The sequence below is a fragment of the Girardinichthys multiradiatus genome, chromosome 3, assembly GCF_021462225.1.
Source record: "Girardinichthys multiradiatus isolate DD_20200921_A chromosome 3, DD_fGirMul_XY1, whole genome shotgun sequence".
Classification (NCBI taxonomy): domain Eukaryota; kingdom Metazoa; phylum Chordata; class Actinopteri; order Cyprinodontiformes; family Goodeidae; genus Girardinichthys; species Girardinichthys multiradiatus.
The window spans coordinates 44,289,355-44,303,067 of record NC_061796.1 but is presented as its reverse complement, the minus strand read 5'-3'; the positions used below and the strand labels follow the sequence as shown (position 1 = coordinate 44,303,067).

At 40.4% G+C, this 13,713-nt stretch overlaps 1 long non-coding RNA gene across 1 annotated transcript in view; it reads left to right on the top strand.

Annotated features, from left to right (window-relative positions):
* The first annotated feature begins 3,120 nt into the window (after positions 1–3,120).
* The window catches only part of LOC124866172, a 34,160-nt gene continuing 23,567 nt past the window's right edge, over positions 3,121–13,713 (top strand). Inside the window, exon 1 of the long non-coding RNA XR_007037740.1 lies at positions 3,121–3,209. This is a non-coding gene — a long non-coding RNA (uncharacterized LOC124866172). The remainder of the gene's footprint in view (positions 3,210–13,713) is intronic.

The following is a 13,713-nucleotide window of genomic DNA, read 5'->3' as shown; positions in this document are numbered from 1 at the left end:
AGACACCTGAGCTGTGGATTTCTGCAGCTCCTCCAGAGTTGCCATGGACCTGTCTGCTGTTTCTCTGATTAATGCTTTTGTTGCCCATCTTTTCATTTAGGTGGACCTCCAAGTCTGATAGGTCTGCAGTCGCTCTATCCTCTCTTCATGATCAGATGATGAACTGAGCAGAGCTCTGGGAGATCTTCAAAGCTTGGAATATTGTTTTAGAACCTAAATCTGTCTGAAACATCGCCATAACTACCCCCATCATCCCTTCACTTTTCTTCACAAAGTGAAGGGAATGAACAAAAAGACAAGAATAAAAAAAAAAAAGTATATATATATATATAATATACACACTGTATTCACCAGAGGTCAAATGTGATGCCTTCAGGTGTCCCAGAAAAACAGTACATAACCAAAACCTAGACTCCCCCTTGGAAAAAGGAGGAAATCACACATCTTTCTTTTGTAAAAGCTGGAAACTGAAAATCTGAGTTTCTGCTCAGGTTTTCATGGTGGTCAGTTGACTGAGAAAAACAGAAACTTCCTGCAGCATTTGAAAGCAGCAGAGTTCATGCAGCTCTTAGTTTGATCCCATTCGGGTGAAGACTTGAACGAGAACTGCATAATCAGAAAAAATTACTGAAAGAGAAAAGTTTCTGTCGAAAACCTTCTTCAAAGGGCTTTGCCCACAATGTAACCCTTTAAATTATTCTTTCCAAAACCTGTAAGTACAAACTATACATTAATAAAGTCTTAAAGTTCATATTCCCTTTTAAAAAGGATGAATTTATTTTTGCAACTGTTTGAATTTCCTTTCTGAAACCATCGCCTTTGCTGTGATTTAATTCGTTTTTCTTTTTTTTTCCAGAACCAGTTAAGTCTGAAAAGCTGAAATTAAACGTTTGCTGTAGCTGTCGGCAGCCTCACAGATTCCCAGTGATGCTGCTCTGCTGCTTCGCTCCATAGAATATAAATAAAAATGAAAAACCTTTGTGGGTCATCTGTGGGGAAAACCTGTCCCTTCTGCTTTTTCAAAACAAATCTCAGTGAAAACGCAAAGCCAAACACAAAGTTCAGGTGATAAATATTAATAGTCTAATTACACACAGCCGACTGAGACTTTGGATGCTGCTGAAACTCCCTGTGAGCTCCCATCCATGTTACTGCCGCACTGGAGGGAAATACTAACAGGCTGAAGTTGGAGGAAAGTATTTCACGGATTAAAAAAATGTTTTCGGTGTAAAAGTGTCACTAGTGTTACTGAGGCATAAATCTCCTCTTACCCTGAAAACAATATGTTTCAATGCATGAAATCATTATCATGAAGCAGTGATGTTTGCTAAAGTGATTTAATTCCTGGAGCAAATTACAGCTGCAGGTAAAAGTAAGCTGTTTATGTTTGGCTTTCTTTGAGGCAATTTTGTAAATAAACAAATACGGTTGAACAGAGTGAAGTACTAGAAGCAGAAAGCATGCACAGTCAGTTTTATTAAATATGGATTTTAAATCAATAAAAAAGTGTTGTCTGTATTGATTCAATAGGAGTTTACAGTAAATAGAAAATCAAAATCTAACATTAGAAATGAAATGTAACACGGGGGTCTTTTTAGAGATCTGATCCCTTAATGTCATCCCTGTGGAATCAAGAAGTCACTAAAATAGAACCTGTCTGACAAGATGAAGTTGGCTAACAGAGCTTAGAAAATAACGTCATGCCCTGATCCAAATTCAAGAACAGATGAGAAATAAAGTTATTGACATCCATCAAACTGAAAGGGGTTACAGAGCCATTTCTAAGGCTTCAGTAAACCACAGTGAGCACTTTTATCCACAAACAAGAAACAGTGGGGATCCTTTCCAGGAGTGGGAAACCAACCAAAAATTATTTCAACAGAAAAAAAAAAACTAAGAACCACATCTAAAGCTCTGTAGGCCTCAGTCAAGGTCAGAGTTCATGATTCAACAATCAGAGAGGCTGAGCAAAATAGTCTCCAAGGTTAAAACATTCTGATGATCACCAATAGTTTTCTGAGAATATTGTAGACAGATGAGACAGAAGAGGATGTTTTTGGAAGGTTTGTGTCCCGTTACATCTGGTGTAAAACTAACAGCATTTCAGTAGAATAGCATCAGACTGACAGTCAAGCATGGTGGTTGTGTGATGGTCTGGATCTGCTTCTTCAGGATCTGGACAACGTGTTCTCATTGATATAACCTTGAATTGAATTGAAATTAAGCTTGACTGCACTTGGATTATGCAGCAGGATATTGATCCAAAGCACACCTGCAAGTCCACCTCTGAAGGTTTTTAAAATAAAAACTGAATAAATAAGGTTTTTAGGTGGCCTAGTCAAAGTTCAGACTTGAATGTATTTGAGACGCTGTACTGTGACCTTAAACAGACTATTCAGGCTGGAAAATCCCTCCAGCATGGCTGAAATAAAACAATTCCTCAAAGAAGGTGGGAATGATATCCCTCCTCAGTGACTAATTACCGTTTAATACGAACACTTGATGGCAGTCACTGCCACCAAGTGTGACCTTGTTGGTTTGAATAATACAATAATACAATCATTATTTGAAAACTACATTTTATATTCTGGTTTTCTTTGTTTGAGATTAAATTTAGTTTGATGATCTCACACATTTAAGTGTGACAAAAAATAAAAGTGTTCAAATCTGTAAGGGAGCAAATATTTTTCAGATTAAGCTGCATGTGATTGGACAGAGCGACATCTGGGTTTGTGGACTTGTCATCCCTGTGACCCGATCTTGCATAAGTGAAACACAATGGATTAATTATTGTTGATCTGTAAGGTCTGTTGTGTCTTTTGGTTTTGATGTGTCACCCCCAAATAATAGGTGGTCCCCATCCACCCCTTACAAAACTTTCTGGGGGCATCCTTGCATGTTGCCTCCTAAACTTATGACACATTTGTTTCCAGGGTTTGATAATCATTGAGGAAACCCAAAGAGCAGAACATGTTCAGGATTGTGTAAAGTACTATGAGATACCCATAAATCTCACCAGAAACTCCTCACTATTTACAGATAAAGCAGACAGCACCGCCTGCATTTACTTTCCCTGCCACTGGTGGCGCTGCAGCTCAACACAGACGGAAGGACGTAAACCGGTCTAATTGGCTCAATAACACACCTGTTCCCTGAATCCAGATAATTCACTCAAATTTTTAAAATACAGGGAACATTTCCTTCACAAGGTAAGATGTATGCCTTGTTCTTCAGCCTTTTGTTTCATTCTAAAAGTGATTAACTTTTTTGATATTTTTTATATTTTGTTTAAATTTCTATTTTACTAAATACAACTCAGTGATTTTCCAACTTTATAAACTATAGAAACGCTTTACTTGTCAGAAACGCCAGTTTACAGGAGCTGTCCCATCCACAGTTTCATTAAAGATATTTTCAGTAAAGATTAGAGTTCCCTAATATAAAAATAATTAAATTGGGAACTTGGAGCATTTAAAACAGCGGCTGAATATTAGCATTAAGTTTTTGTCTAACCTAACTTAGGCATATAATTGTTGATAGAAAGTTTATTTCCAAAGATTTGCATATCGAAACAAATTGAGTTAGATTTTAAAATTATGGATCATTTTGTAGTTGCTAAAAAAACATGAATTGTACAAAAAAATCATAAATTGTGTTCCACCATAGCAACATCTTCTCAGCATTAATTCAGTTATATTTCAGCAACTGTTGCAGACATTTCTGGATATAATAATTAAAAGGTATTTGTGTCTGGTGAAAGAGAAAACAGGCATCATGAGAACAGTTTCCTTTTAATATGTAGTTGAAAAATGCAAATAGTCTTTGATTGTGCTTTATGTTCACTGTTCACTACAAAGGTCCATATTAGCTGAGCAGAGGTTTGGCTGTGAATTAAGTTACATTTATTTGTATAGCACCATGTTTCAGCAGAATACAGTGTGACAGTAAACAACTTGAAATAAATAAATATGGGACAGGGATACAAACAAAACAGGTCCCATCCTGATCCAAATAGAAGATGGACATCAGTGTTTGGTGGTCCAGACTCCCTCTAATCAAAAAACGATATGAAGGCCGTTCCAGATCTGACTGTCTGCTTTCTGAGACAACCACGCTCGAGGTGATTGTTCTTTATTCTGGGATGAAAAATAGATAATTATCTTTCACAGTGTAAGCTCTGAGTGCTGTCTTTAAGTTCAAACTGTCTATAGCATCACTGTGAGTGGCAGGTAATTGAAGCAAGCAGTCACCACTAGCAAGCTGATAATGGAGGATAATTGAAGTAATCATGTTGGTTTATGAAAGGGGATACTAATCCTGCATTACACCAGTGCTGGATGATAAAACTCCAGGTCAGACAGGGGCCAGATGTTCTAATTACACTCTGTGGCCCATGAAAATGTGAAACTGGGAATACTTTGCATAACTGAAAAGCAGGATTTTCTTGTTTTGTTCCACACCAGAGGCTGAAGTCCTTTACAGGTCCTTCTCAAAATATTAGCATATTGTGATAAAGTTCATTATTTTCCATAATGTCATGATGAAAATTTAACATTCATATATTTTAGATTCATTGCACACTAACTGAAATATTTCAGGTCTTTTATTGTCTTAATACAGATGATTTTGGCATACAGCTCATGAAAACCCAAAATTCCTATCTCACAAAATTAGCATATTTCATCCGACCAATAAAAGAAAAGTGTTTTTAATACAAAAAACGTCAACCTTCAAATAATCATGTACAGTTATGCACTCAATACTTGGTCGGGAATCCTTTTGCAGAAATGACTGCTTCAATGCGGCGTGGCATGGAGGCAATCAGCCTGTGGCACTGCTGAGGTCTTATGGAGGCTCAGGATGCTTCGATAGCGGCCTTTAGCTCATCCAGAGTGTTGGGTCTTGAGTCTTTCAACGTTCTCTTCACAATATCCCACAGATTCTCTATGGGGTTCAGGTCAGGAGAGTTGGCAGGCCAATTGAGCACAGTGATACCATGGTCAGTAAACCATTTACCAGTGGTTTTGACACTGTGAGCAGGTGCCAGGTCATGCTGAAAAATGAAATCTTCATCTCCATAAAGCTTTTCAGCAGATGGAAGCATGAAGTGCTCCAAAATCTCCTGATAGCTAGCTGCATTGACCCTGCCCTTGATAAAACACAGTGGACCAACACCAGCAGCTGATACGGCACCCCAGACCATCACTGACTGTGGGTACTTGACACTGGACTTCTGGCATTTTGGCATTTCCTTCTACCCAGTCTTCCTCCAGACTCTGGCACCTTGATTTCCGAATGACATGCAGAATTTGATTTAATCCGAAAAAAGTACTTTGGACCACTGAGCAACAGTCCAGTGCTGCTTCTCTGTAGCCCAGGTCAGGCGCTTCTGCCGCTGTTTCTGGTTCAAAAGTGGCTTGACCTGGGGAATGCGGCACCGGTAGCCCATTTCCTGCACACGCCTGTGCACGGTGGCTCTGGATGTTTCTACTCCAGACTCAGTCCACTGCTTCCGCAGGTCCCCCAAGGTCTGGAATCGGCCCTTCTCCACAATCTTCCTCAGGGTCCGGTCACCTCTTCTCGTTGTGCAGCGTTTTCTGCCACACTTTTTCCTTCCCACAGACTTCCCACTGAGGTGCCTTGATACAGCACTCTGGGAACAGCCTATTCGTTCAGAAATGTCTTTCTGTGTCTTACCCTCTTGCTTGAGGGTGTCAATAGTGGCCTTCTGGACAGCAGTCAGGTCGGCAGTCTTACCCATGATTGGGGTTTTGAGTGATGAACCAGGCTGGGAGTTTTAAAGGCCTCAGGAATCTTTTGCAGGTGTTTAGAGTTAACTCGTTGATTCAGATGATTAGGTTCATAGCTCGTTTAGAGACCCTTTTAATGATATGCTAATTTTGTGAGATAGGAATTTTGGGTTTTCATGAGCTGTATGCCAAAATCATCCGTATTAAGACAATAAAAGACCTGAAATATTTCAGTTAGTGTGCAATGAATCTAAAATATATGAATGTTAAATTTTCATCATGACATTATGGAAAATAATGAACTTTATCACAATATGCTAATATTTTGAGAAGGACCTGAATATGTAGGGTCCACTGAGATGGTGCAAAAGGTTTGGAGAATCCATGAAGATTTTCTGTACTCTTAAAATGAGTCCAAAATGTTTAATGAGACTTTGATTGAAGGTGTAGATATTTGTCAGTAAGTGCTGTGCAGACGTCTTCAACTAAACTTAATTTATTTAAGCTTTAGGGAGTCAGACGTTCTTGCAGTATTTTAAAGTGGTTCGGGACTAATGAAGGTTTTTCACCATTTTATATTAACTTTGGCTGCTTTTTTCGCTCATTTTTCTGGCTGTCCCTGACGTTTTTCAAAGGGAGGTTTTCGTTGGTAAATTGACTTGACTCTGACCTATGAATCAATCAGTTTATACATGTCAGTCAGATATATTTGAAAATTTTGGAAAGACATGTAAAACAGCCCTAAAATACTTCCTTACTGCAGCAGCATAATCTCACACTGAAAAGTCTTTAACTTGAGAACATTTATTCAGTTGGGATACCATAAAATAATTGTTAAAGAAATCACTGGTGCACAATTTTTTGAACCCCTAACTTTGCATTTAAAATAAATGTAACTCTTCTCTATTTCTAAGTTTATACTATAACTTTTTAATTAATCAGTTTTCTAAAAACCTTTAAATTAAAAGTCATTGGATAAATGACTTGGAGAAAGTTGTTCGCTCGGATCTGGCAGAAAGACCAGGAATTTGGCTGTTTGGATTCGCCTTTGAGAAGCACCAGCGAGACTCTCAAGGCTGACGGAAGATTAAGAGTCAGCCTAACCCAAATAATTATATTTTTTCTGAATATGGCTCCCCTGCACGGCCTTGATGGCTGGCTATCTTCAACTTCTCCTGGAAGTTATGTAACCATGACGCTCTGCCCCCTCCCTTCCCTGAGGACATCTGTGGACCTGCTCAGAACTTTGTGGCCGGTTGATGAACATTCCAACGAACCATCAAGGACAATGGCCTCTGGGACAGTGCTTCATGGACTTACTTGCACACACTCACTTACACACACACACATACTCAAGGTAAACATATGCACCCCCTCACACCACCTTCACCGTTCCCGGCATGATGTTGTTTTGTCAACTTGTTGCTTCTTTGTGCTGAGGTTTTTTTCAATCTCAAACTGTATCCTGCTAAGGATAAAGTGTGAAATATGATTTTTTTCCTCTACTTACCTAATGTGGCCTCTTTTCTCATCTAACAAGGGCAGCGCCTGTGAGTGGGCAGCAAAGCCTCGGTGACCCGTCCCCCACTTGTCTTGTGTCATGATGTATGTTTGGATGGGTTGTACTGGAATTCTAATTTCCCCTCGGGAATCAATTAAGTATCTTTGAATTGAATTGAATTGAATTGAATAAAGACCCATATTTGTCTTGCCTGGACTCACAGTCAGTAGGATGGTAAGGGAGGTAAAAAGTCTCCAAAGTTTACAATTAGTGAGCTTTGCAGCAAAGACTGGCATCTATGGTCACCAAATCTCCATGGCAACCATTAGATGCCATTTACATGCTAACCAGTTGTGCGGGAGACATGCAGGAGAAAAAGCCTTTTTCTGCCCTGCCGTCACAAACTTGTGGAGTTTGCTGAAAGCACCTCAAGCTCAATGTTAAGTATGGTGGTGGATCTGTAATGCTGTGGGCTTGTTTCTCTTCCAAGAGCCTTGGGAACTGCATGGGAACATTTAAATAAAAATATGGCCTCTGCCAGAGAAGTCCATGGCCATGTGTACACATTCAAACCTAAATCCTAAACATGTGAGGTGAGCTGAGGAGATGAGAGCATAAGAGGAAGATCTAGTTAGAAGAGCCTAAACAGGGGTCCGTAGCCCATTTATTTCCCTGGGAGCGTTTTTGTGTGGTTCCTTCACCAATTCAAGAATGGTACCAATTTAGCCCGCCAGCACCAGCAGTTAAGATGGACAATTTCTAAAAAGGTTCTTGGGGAGAGATTTATTACTAAAACAAAATCTTTGTAAAATGTTAAATACAATATAATATGTACGTGTTTTATATACCATGCAATTGCTTTCATTTTAATTTATTAGGAAATCGTAAACATGCAGTAGGTTTTACTCCAAGGCAGACGTATACCTGGCTAAATACAGCAATTATTTTTAACATTCTTGTTGCTAAGAATAAAAAAAAGAAATTAGACAATAACAAAAATGACTTTATCTTTCTTTAAATGAATCAAACATACAAGAGTCCTCATTTTTCAGATCTACAAATGATTTATGGAAACCCTTTTCTACAAAAATCTGTCAACTTTATTCATTTTAGAAATTGCTTCATATTTGAAAAAACTAGTTGAAACGGAAAAAATAAATGTTGAAAACGAATGTCAAATTTTGATCTTGAGATCGGAAAAAAAAATGTATAATAAAATTAATTGAAACCAAAGTTTCCTTCAGTTTGAATAAGGATTTAATTCCGATCTTTTTTATAACACATCTTTGTTTTGAACATTTTTGATTTGGTTTTGATAAAATTCTTTTTATTATTTTGACCCCAATCTTCGACACTAACATAAATAGAAAAAATAAATAAAGAAATGGAGTGTGTGTGTAATAAATGTGTGACTATTTTCAACCCAACAGAACAAGGCTATGGCAGCAAATAAGTATGAAATATAAAAATACAGTTAAAACAGGTGGTCCAGGTATAAGTAAATGTTATATTTTATCTTTACCAACTAAATTACACAATAATAACTGGCCATATTCAACATATACAATTAATGATGTGTAAGAAGTTAAAGGTTGGCTCATGGCTTAATATGAAAAAGAGTAAACATGCAACTGAACCTGAGATATTTTTCTGTCTCTAAAGCTCCCTGTTAAATACCCTTGTTCATACATAAATAAAACCATAGAAAGCTACCAGACTAAAAGCTATAAGAACTACTCAGGAAAAACAATAAGGCTGCATAGTAAAGGTGAATAAAACCCAGGATTAATGACATTAATTGTTGAACATACTGTGAGGTTATCAACAGGGCTACTCAGATTAATTAAATTAGAGGTGCAGCGTAGTCAGGTGACATTGGTGACAGCACCAATGGAAACACTTGTTGAGCAGATGAAAAACTGTGCAATATAACATAAAGCAATAAAAACCTAATCATCTTTTTTTAGTGAAGCGACAGTGAATGTAACTGTCATGTATGCAGCCAATTATGCCTGAAAACCCAGTAAAATATAAATAGAGAATGCTTAATTATCAAAATGTGATACAGACTAAATTAGTGCTTTCACTGACACTTGCAATTCTGTGGGATTCTTTTATTAGTTTAGTGGACCTGTGACTGGGGAACACCACAAAACTGTACAGTAGGAGTGCCAACAGTTCTTCGGATTGCAAAGCTACTTATAAATGTCCAAGTCACAAAGATCTACAGTCCAACATTGGGGAGAGGTCTAATCACGGGCTTATCACTCTCTCCTGATGGAGAATTCTGGGGAGGATTTGCCCTCTAATGTCTCCAGGCTCCTCCAGAAAAGATCACGCCATTTGATACATGATACTTTCCTTGTGCCAGATCCCAGCTCAAAAGTAGACCCAACCCAGGGTTAGATGAACCAACCCTGGTACCGAGCAGGGTTGGTTCACAGAGTGGGTTGCAGGGGTAACATGACTCAGGGTAAGGGGGACCTGGCTTTCTGAAACCGAAAACACAGGGTATGCACATACTGCTGCTTTCTAAAACGGGGCCCAGGTGTTGGAATCTCCCAAACCTACATAATATCATCAGCTGGTTTTCTCTTCAATATGGCCGCTTCGCTCCTCCCGATGGACACTAGTAAACAGGTAAAAGCCTTTGCCTTTTATCAACATACCGCACAGTGTCATACCTTATGTAAACCCACAGCAGAGATATAAGGTGACACATGTAAGATGTTTTTTTTTTTGTTTACATGAAGAATAAGAAGAGAATACAAGATAACACCCCAGAAATCTGCTTCTACAGCTGCAGAAAGAGAGAAAAACAGAAAAAGAACCACAGGGCATATATAACAACACCAAAGTTACTGAAAAGTACATGCAGCCAGCTACATCGGAGCAGATCCAGCCATGGACCAGAAACCTGAGACCCAAGGGCACACCACTCTGTGGACAGGGACACAAAAAAATAGACAAGTAAAAAAATAAATAGAAGTGATCCACCTAGTCCAGACAAGCCAGCCAACCAGAGCCGCCCCAGGTCTCAACCCCATGAACCTGCCACCCCCATGAACCCCAACCTGAATTTCCCCACAGAACCACCCCCAACCAGGACACAGATATCGAACATATGCCCCCGAATACAAATGCCATGTATTCCCGCCCCACAGGGGCACAAACCCACAAGAGCGCTCCACCCCCGACTAGCAGACGAAGACACATCCACAGTGTGATTCCCGCCTGCAGCCCCTGCTCCAAGCACCCTCCACCGCACAGCACGCTGCGATGGCAAAGCAATGGCCCTGCGCGACACCACCCCTGCCACTTCACACAAGCGCAACAGACCAGACACCACTGAGCACTATACCCACACCAGAGCCCCCGACTTTACACTTTATTGGAGCCACACCATGGACCCATGGACCCCGACTTTATTGGATAAGGTGGCGGACCCGGGGCCAACGGCCCACACCATGCCCCCGCAAACGCACATCACCGCCACTGAAATGAGAAGATGTTTGGCTGATAGATTTTCCTGAACACAGGTGAATCACTAATACAACCAAATTAACAGTGAGAGGCTTTGTGAGCCCACTGTTAAAGGTTTGTACAAAAAGGCCACAAGTGAATTCTCTGGAAATGATATTTATGTAAAACCTTCTCATGTCCCTCTTTACAGATGAAGACGGATGCAGCAGCCTTCCTCCTGCTGCTGTTCCTAATCCATGACAGCAGTTAGTTTGAACCTAAGGGAGAATTGTTTGCTGGTACCAAGTAACATTTTATTTACAATAAACCCAACTCTGGATAGAGTGTGAGCAGCCTGCTTCTAATGTTTAAGGGGCTCATATTGTTCATATTTTTTCTTTTCTGTCATTCTTGTCGAGTTTGGGAACATTTAAAATATCCTTCCCATGTGTCTCACCTTATATCACTGCTGTGGTTTTACATAAAGTAAGACACCAGGCAGTATGTTGATAAAAGCAGAACCTTTTACCTGTTTCCCAGTGTCCATTGGGAGGAGTGGAGCAGCCATATTGAAGAGAAATGCAGCTGCAGATACTTTGTGGGCGTGGGAAATTCCAACGCCTAAAGTGGTGTAGTAGAGAAGTAGTAGTAGTGAAGTAGTGTTGCTGACAATCATGTTAAAAAGTAAATGCTTTCATCCTTTTCTGCTAAACTTGTTGCTAAGGTTAGATCTGCCAGTATTTTATTTTATTTTCCCAAACAGTTTATATGAAATCTGAAACTTGACCACAAAAAATTTTAAACCGCTTATGTTTGATGCAACAGGAAAGGGGCGGACACTACTGTCATGTGGGGAATGCTGTTCATAATGTTCCCACATCCAGATCTGATCTGATCTGATGCCCCGCCCCCCTTTTCAGATTGGGATCATAATTTGAAAAAAAATTTCACTTGAAAGTGTGAAAAAAAACAACATCTAAAACTGAAAAAACAGATACTCGTACTCGTCGTCTTCCACTTTATCCGGGACCGGGTCGCAGGGGCAGCAGACTCAGCAGAGACACCCAGACATCCCTCTCCCCAGACACTTCGTCCAGCTTCTCCGGGGGGAGCACAAGGCGTTCCCAGGCCAGTCGAGACACATAGTCCCTTCAGTGTGTCCTGGGCCGTCCCCTGGGTCTCCTCCTGGTGGGACGTGCCTGGAACTGATTTTGCAGTTGTGGGGTGGATCAGAGATGGACAAGAAGCTGAGTACAGGAAGGTGGTGGACCGCTTTGTGGCATGGTGTGGAAACAATCATCTCATTTTGAACGTGACTAAAACAAAGGAGATGATTGTAGATTTTAAGAGAAACAGGAATAAGTCAAAAACTATTTTCATCATGGGAGAAGAAGTGGAGGTGGTGGAGGAGTATAAATACCTCGGTGTTCACCTGGACAACAGACTAGAGTGGAGATGCAACTGTGAAGCCATCTACAAGAAGGGACAGAGCAGACTGTACTTCTTGAGGAAGCTTAGGTCCTTTGGCGTTTGCAGCAAGATGCTGCATATCTTCTAGAAGTCTGTTGTGGAGAGTGTGATCTCTTCTGCCATCATCTGCTGGGGAAGCAGCATCAGAGCCAGGGACTTAAAAAAGCTCAACAAGCTGATAAAGAAGTCTGGCTCTGTTCTGGGGACTCCTCTGGAACCTCTGGAGATCATTGTGGAAAGACGGATTCTTCATAAAATGAAGAAAATTATGGAGAACCCTGAGCATCCTCTTCATGAGACTGTCCTACAACAACAGAGTGTCTTCAGTCAGAGGCTTCTCCAGATCTGCTGTAAGACGGAGCGCTACAGGAGATCCTTCCTGCCCACAGACATCAGCATCTACAACGGCTCTTTGAGGAAACCTTCATAATATGAGCTATAACAACATTTAATTTCCCTTTGGGATTAATAAAGTATTTTTTAATTGAATGTTTTTAATTGAATTGAACACCTCCTCAGGAAGGCGTCCAGGAGGCATCCGGTATACTGGTCCTTCTCAAAATATTAGCATATTGTGATAAAGTTCATTATTTTCCATAATGTCATGATGAAAATTTAACATTCATATATTTTAGATTCATTGCAAACTAACTGAAATATTTCAGGTCTTTTATTGTCTTAATACGGATGATTTTGGCATACAGCTCATGAAAACCCAAAATTCCTATCTCACAAAATTAGCATATTTCATCCGACCAATAAAAGAAAAGTGTTTTTAATACAAAAAACGTCAACCTTCAAATAATCATGTACAGTTATGCACTCAATACTTGGTCGAGAATCCTTTTGCAGAAATGACTGCTTCAATGCGGCGTGGCATGGAGGCAATCAGCCTGTGGCACTGCTGAGGTCTTATGGAGGCCCAGGATGCTTCGATAGCGGCCTTTAGCTCATCCAGAGTGTTGGGTCTTGAGTCTCTCAACGTTCTCTTCACAATATCCCACAGATTCTCTATGGGGTTCATGTCAGGAGAGTTGGCAGGCCAATTGAGCACAGTGATCCCATGGTCAGTAAACCATTTACCAGTGGTTTTGGCACTGTGAGCAGGTGCCAGGTCGTGCTGAAAAATGAAATCTTCATCTCCATAAAGCTTTTCAGAAGATGGAAGCATGAAGTGCTCCAAAATCTCCTGATAGCTAGCTGCATTGACCCTGCCCTTGATAAAACACAGTGGACCAACACCAGCAGCTGACACGGCAACCCAGACCATGACTGACTGTGGGTACTTGACACTGGACTTCTGGCATTTTGGCGTTTCCTTCTCCCCAGTCTTCCTCCAGACTCTGGCACCTTGATTTCTGAATGACATGCAGAATTTGCTTTCATCTGAAAAAAGTACTTTGGACCACTGAGCAACAGTCCAGTGCTGCTTCTCTGTAGCCCAGGTCAGGCGCTTCTGCCGCTGTTTCTGGTTCAAAAGTGGCTTGACCTGGGGAATGCGGCACCTGTAGCCCATTTCCTGCACACGCC